Below are 5,970 nucleotides of genomic sequence, written 5' to 3'. Positions count from 1 at the left end.
TTTGGCGACCCAACATAATGCTAGCAACGAAATAAAATAAAATGATTTTTTTTTACCTATTGCCTTTGCGAGCAAGTTCCTTTGAAGTAACTCCAGGAAAGAAAGTTAGCATAAAATGTTTTCAATTGTTATGAAATGTCCATTTGCAATTTTTTTTTATTTTTTATTTTTAATTGTTTTGTTGTTGTTGTTTTTTTTTAAATACTCATTCTTTTGAGATTGAATAAGTATAATAATTTTTGGCAACTAAACCTTCAATTTGACTGATCTAAACGTGTTTTCGACAAAATGAGACAAGTCTAAAGAATATAAAAAATGATGGAGGAATCAACCATGGAGCATTAGAAATAAGAAACAGGGACAACTCCCGGAGAATGGAGGACAAGGAACAAAACACAAATAGGGTTTTTATAGTCAATTAATGGATGCCACTCGAAAACCCTAGCACTTTTCAAACTATCTTCCCTCCTAGAATTATGGCCTCAAAATTTGTTTACGATCAAAATTCAATTTGCAAACAATGAAAGCGAAATATTCCTACCCAATTGGCTACTTCTTAACTTCTCCATATCCAATCGAAGAACATCTAGGTCGGTCGTTAACCCAGAGAACCAATGGCTTCTTGATGGGAATACCTTTTGTGTTGTAAAATTGTTGAAGCCAACTCTGGAATGTAAAATCCTGCATAACTTTCACCTGCTATGTAAAAGTTTCAGAATTTATGTTGTGGAAAACTTCAACTTTGGAACCGAATGTAAACATTGTACAATTGAATTCTGAGTGAGAAACTAGAGCAATCAAAACCCCAACTCTTCCCCACAACTTTGAGGTGCAACAAAAGGAACCTACAGTAATGGCCAGAGTGAAAAGCAAAGAACACCAAAAATCAATGGCCACTGGGGTAAATGCGAGGCGGGAAAATTCCTGAAAGAAGCTGAATCAACGTTGAATTCCGTCTGAACCATATTGGAGTCGAGGATGTTTAGAACACCTTTGCAACGGTACACCTCCATGTTGCCCTTTCTTTCCAAAGAAGCTCTTCAATCCATGTGTTCACCTGATCAATAGCCATTGATCCTTGCTCTGCCACACACATTGTTTTAACTTCACTATCATGGTTGTGGCTATTTGATTGTAAATTTCTCTTAGCCAATAATTCTTCTAGACGTACATCATGCTTCGCATCATAGGCCTTGCAGTCAAGGATATCATGTAAGTCTACTTGGCACCGGACTGTACATATAATGTGTGCTAATGAATTGATATTCTTAATCTCCCCTTTTAAATCCTCTAGGACCACTGACTGCGCAATGCCTTCGTGTTCCTCAACAATCAAATCAACCTTATTGAGGAGAACAACATCCAAAAATGCAATATGAAAATATGCTTCAGGACGTTCACTGCCCTCCCGCTGTTCACTGAGCTATAAGCAGAGATTTTTGGCATCTACTACAGTGATGATGGAATCCAGACGAACAGAAGATTCAAGCTCATCGTCCAGCCAAAGCAGAGATGCCACAGGACCAGGATTTGCAAGCCCTGTTGTCTCCAGTAGGATATAATCAAATCGTTGTCAGTTGGCCATGAGCTCTTCCAACGCTTGAACAAAGCTATGTTTGACAGTGCAGCACACACAACCATTGGGAAGTTCCACCCATTCTTCCACATCCTTGTACCATACGACACCATCTAAGAAACCTGCCCATGCTACGTTCTTCACAAGATTTCTTGCACCATCGCTGGAGGAAAATATTTAACTATGGGGCATATGACCATGTTTTACATGGCCCATGCCACAAAATCTCCACAAAATCTGTTAACAACAATATCATATCTCCATTAATTGCATCTTGATTTGATCGTTAAATGTGGCATATTTGTTACAGAAAATCGTGGGTCAAATATCTTGATTGTCAACATGGTTATCACAAATCCTTTATTGATGCCATCGTAATCACCATGCATTAGCACTCATGCCACAAATTTTCTTGAATTGCCCACCCAATGAAAATGCAAATTATGTTATTTGAAGGAAGAGTCACATAATTCTATTACCAATATAGAATCTCGATCTTGCACGAGAGATTTGGGATAACCATTAAACATTGATTTGCATACCTGAAACTCTTATTCAACATGACCTCAATCATAATCCCTTTTGGAATTGACTGTTGAAGAAATAACATTGGATAAATGGCGTTGATTTTGGTCCAGCCATAAAATCTCCAACACCCATAATTGGGGGCGTCTACAACACTCCAAACTTCGGATCAGAAGCTCTCCATAGCATCCTTCCACGCTCACCGCACCAATGCTGAAAACTCAATGACATAAGCATAAAAGGTTTTTTTATTCGCATGTTTTGTTTTGGTTTTTACAGCTTGATTCCAAGCAGAAGGCCAAACAACTAGATTGGAAACCCAGTGCATGCATAAAACTTGGTGTTGAATAATACTATTTTCTACCATTTGTTTTATACATCATATTATATGCATTGTGGGTTTTTGTTATGTTTTATGCATATTGTTTTTAACTCACAACATGGGTGCATGGTTTTATTTATTTGCCAGGCGTTTTTTTATTGTATTTTATTATGTGATTTGTGTTTTATGTTTTTGTTTAACATGTGTTTTGTGTTTTTTTTTAGTTGTGTGATGTTTTATTGTTTTTGTTTGTATTTTTATTTTTATTTTTTATTTTTTAATGTTATATATATATATATATATATATATATATATATTATATTTATTTCTTTTCAAATAAAAAAAAATTAGTTGAGAAAATTGTAATTAGTTTTTTTTTCTTAATTGTCAATTTCTTTTGGAGAAAAAAAAAAAAAAAAAAATTGATATTTTTATTTAAAAATCTAAATTTTCATTATTAAAAACATGCAATTTTTTATTGATTTAATTTTTTTAGCAAATGGAGAAAAAAAAAAACAAAATTGCAAACCCTGAAAACGTTTATAGACATCCTACTTTGTGATCCTCGAGATCGTGCAAAAACGCAGGAGGAGAGCATACTTATTCGATTCCAGATTGAAAATAGCATCTTACCTACTCTATGTTAATTGGAAATTAAAAACTATTATGTGTAATTAAATTTCCAATGTAACCATTCATGCAATAGTAGTAAAAATAGATTCATTTTCAATTTCCCAATTTTAAAATGAAAATATACAAGGATGATCGAATCTATTTTTTGTGAATGTGATTTAATGAAATAAGAACAAAAACGAAATTGATCTAACCTGGTACTTTCTTGAAACCATCGAAACCACCTTTCGATAAGGTTTTCATAGGCATGATTTCTCTGATTCAGATCATGCTGCAACTTCTCTTTGTCCTCCTCAATCTCCTGTTCAAATAATTGTTCATCATCAGATGTACAAGATTCTTCGAATGTTAATTCATTGTTTTCGTCTGGAGGAGTAGTTAAGCTTTTGGCTGTTGTCAAGATCTCTCATTCGCAAGAATCCTGACTCTTGCTAGGATCTAAGTGAGTTGTTCCAAACTTAAACTCATCGTTCTTCCATATATACATATGGATTTTTATTGTGTGTTTTTTTTTAGTGAATGGGGGTTTTTGATTTGTGTTCTATTTCTATGTTTTCTATATGAGAATGAACTTAAATGAAAATGCCTAAATGAATTTAATCTTAAATAAAAATGATCCTAAATGAAAATGCTTCCTAAACAATCCTCCTAACTAGCTTACATCTAAGTTTGCTTCCCTGACAACGACGCCAAAATGTAGGGCGATTTAATTGTATGCTAAATCCCTGTCATTTAATTTGTCAACCCAGGGGGTTTCGTAAACTTATAAGCAAACCAAAATATATGGGACCTCAGATGAAACTATTGTAGGAAGTTTGTTTAGAATGGAAATGCATATTACAAATCTAAAATATTTTGAAAAGAAAAGATACAGATCTATTCTATGAAAGCATATAAATGATTGGTCAACGAGATTAGTCTATTTTAGAAGATGAAGAAGAAGCTCTTGTTTAAGAGACCTGGTTGTCCTTCCACATTCCTTCTATAATAACATTTCCAAACATCTAAGAAAGCATGATGAAATGTAACTATGAAAGCATATAAATTTACTTTAGGAAAGCATATAAGAAAGTGAATCTTGATTCCGTCCAGTCCTAGTTCACAGAGAAGAGTCTCTTTTCTAAGAGTCTTGGTTGTCCTTCCACATCCAAACTAATTACTGAAAGGAGATCAAAATTCACACAACAAAACATGACCATAACATGAATTCATGCTAAAATTATCTACAAGTATTTACAGTACAGAAATTAGATGAACATCCAAAATTAAAACTAGTATATTCACAACTATGAGCATTACTCTACAACAAAGTGTACTTAGCTTTGTATGGGGATCTTTCCATTCCTCAATGAGCACACATGAACAACTATCACACGTTAAGAATCAAACAACACTTATAACTCATAATTTTGGAGAAAATGATATTATTCATGCTGAATGAACAATCATAAATCTAATGCTAATGAATAATTGGTAATTGTTTCCCTTGCTTTGAAGGATGCTCCTCTTATTTATACATGAATTAGGGATATCTACTCAATAAATGTAGATCCCTTAAATATCTACTAGATCCATACTTGTCTCAACTTATCCCTAAATACTAGATACAAATCCCATGACACATCAAGATCTCCATGATCTTTCTCCTTGTAATATGGTCCACGTCTTGAGTTGAAATTCGAATTTGATCTTGGGAGGCCACATAAGGGTGCCTTGGAAGCTTCCAAATGATCTACACATTTCATCAAACTCGAGCTACTTTTAGGTATAAGAAAATACATGTTATTGTCTAACTTTTAATCATAAATTCACTCTAAATACATGAACTTAATAACTTCGGAAAATGTAATGTGAACTCATGTAGTAGGGTTATGTAATGATAATGTGATGGAATGAGGTGACAAAATGAGGATAAAGGTGAAAAATAGAGTGAAAGTGAATGTTAGTTTGGCGGCCCAACACCCTTAATGGAATCATATTGTCCTGCTCTTGAGTCATTGTCATTCATGAACTAAGAGAGGGAAGATGGATTAAAAAATTCTATATAAACAGGCCATGGGAGAACCAAAATATGAGACAATGTTATGCTGATCAAATTGCTATCAGGGAAAACAAAAATTCCATTATTGAAGCCAAAGAAAGTAAGAGAACTAGCATGTTGTCCATATTTCTTCTAAGAAATCCATCATCTTAGGGAAAGGAGAAGAGTCCACCATTGAGAGATTCTTCATACTTCTTTGAAGAGAGAGGATAAGCTTGCAAAGAGATTAAGGAAAGTAACCTCCTTGCTAACAATTTTTTAGCACCATAGCTCAAAGAATTCTCTTCAAGTGTTTAGTATCCATCCATAGTATTCAACTTCTACTACTAGGAGTCAATAAAGGGAGTTTTTTCCATTATTTTATTGACTTGTTTTCTCCATTAATAATTTTTTTGTGTATTTATCTCTTTGTTTTAGTTTATGTTTGTATATGCATTGTTTTCACTATTTGTAATGCTTTGTTTATCTAAGTTTGTTCACTAACATCACCAACTCTATCTGTGTTCCTTTGTAGGTATTTTGGTACATGATTGCCACAAAAACACTACCACATAAATGGAAACCATATTGTTGTCTTTTCTTTAATCTAAAGGTTGTGTTTGTAGGACCTTCTCTCTGCATAGTCGACTTACAAGGTGTTCAATACCTCTCTAGATTTTTTGCAGGGCCTTATGGACCTGTTGTTAGCCGAGAAACTTGTTAATTTACAATTTATTATCGACCACACAACTTCATCTTAGACATATGTGCACTCTGTGACTTTTCCTCTGATAGATGTGCCATCGTGTATGTGCATTGATAAACATGCACAATTTTATAGAAAAAAAATACCTTTTAATTTCACATTTTTCAAGTGATTCGCAACCTTTAGTG

At 33.8% G+C, this 5,970-nt stretch overlaps 1 pseudogene; it reads right to left on the bottom strand.

Moving 5' to 3' along the window:
- Positions 1-845: 845 nt before the first annotated feature.
- LOC149161060 (uncharacterized) lies at positions 846-2,150 on the bottom strand (annotated as a pseudogene).
- Positions 2,151-5,970: the final 3,820 nt, after the last annotated feature.

This window comes from Pinus tabuliformis, chromosome 5_2, assembly GCF_031772625.1.
Source record: "Pinus tabuliformis cultivar Carrire ecotype Pingquan chromosome 5_2, CPIR1, whole genome shotgun sequence".
Classification (NCBI taxonomy): Eukaryota; Viridiplantae; Streptophyta; class Pinopsida; order Pinales; family Pinaceae; genus Pinus; species Pinus tabuliformis.
Note: the sequence above shows the minus strand (reverse complement) of the source record. Positions and strands in the feature narration are given on the sequence as shown.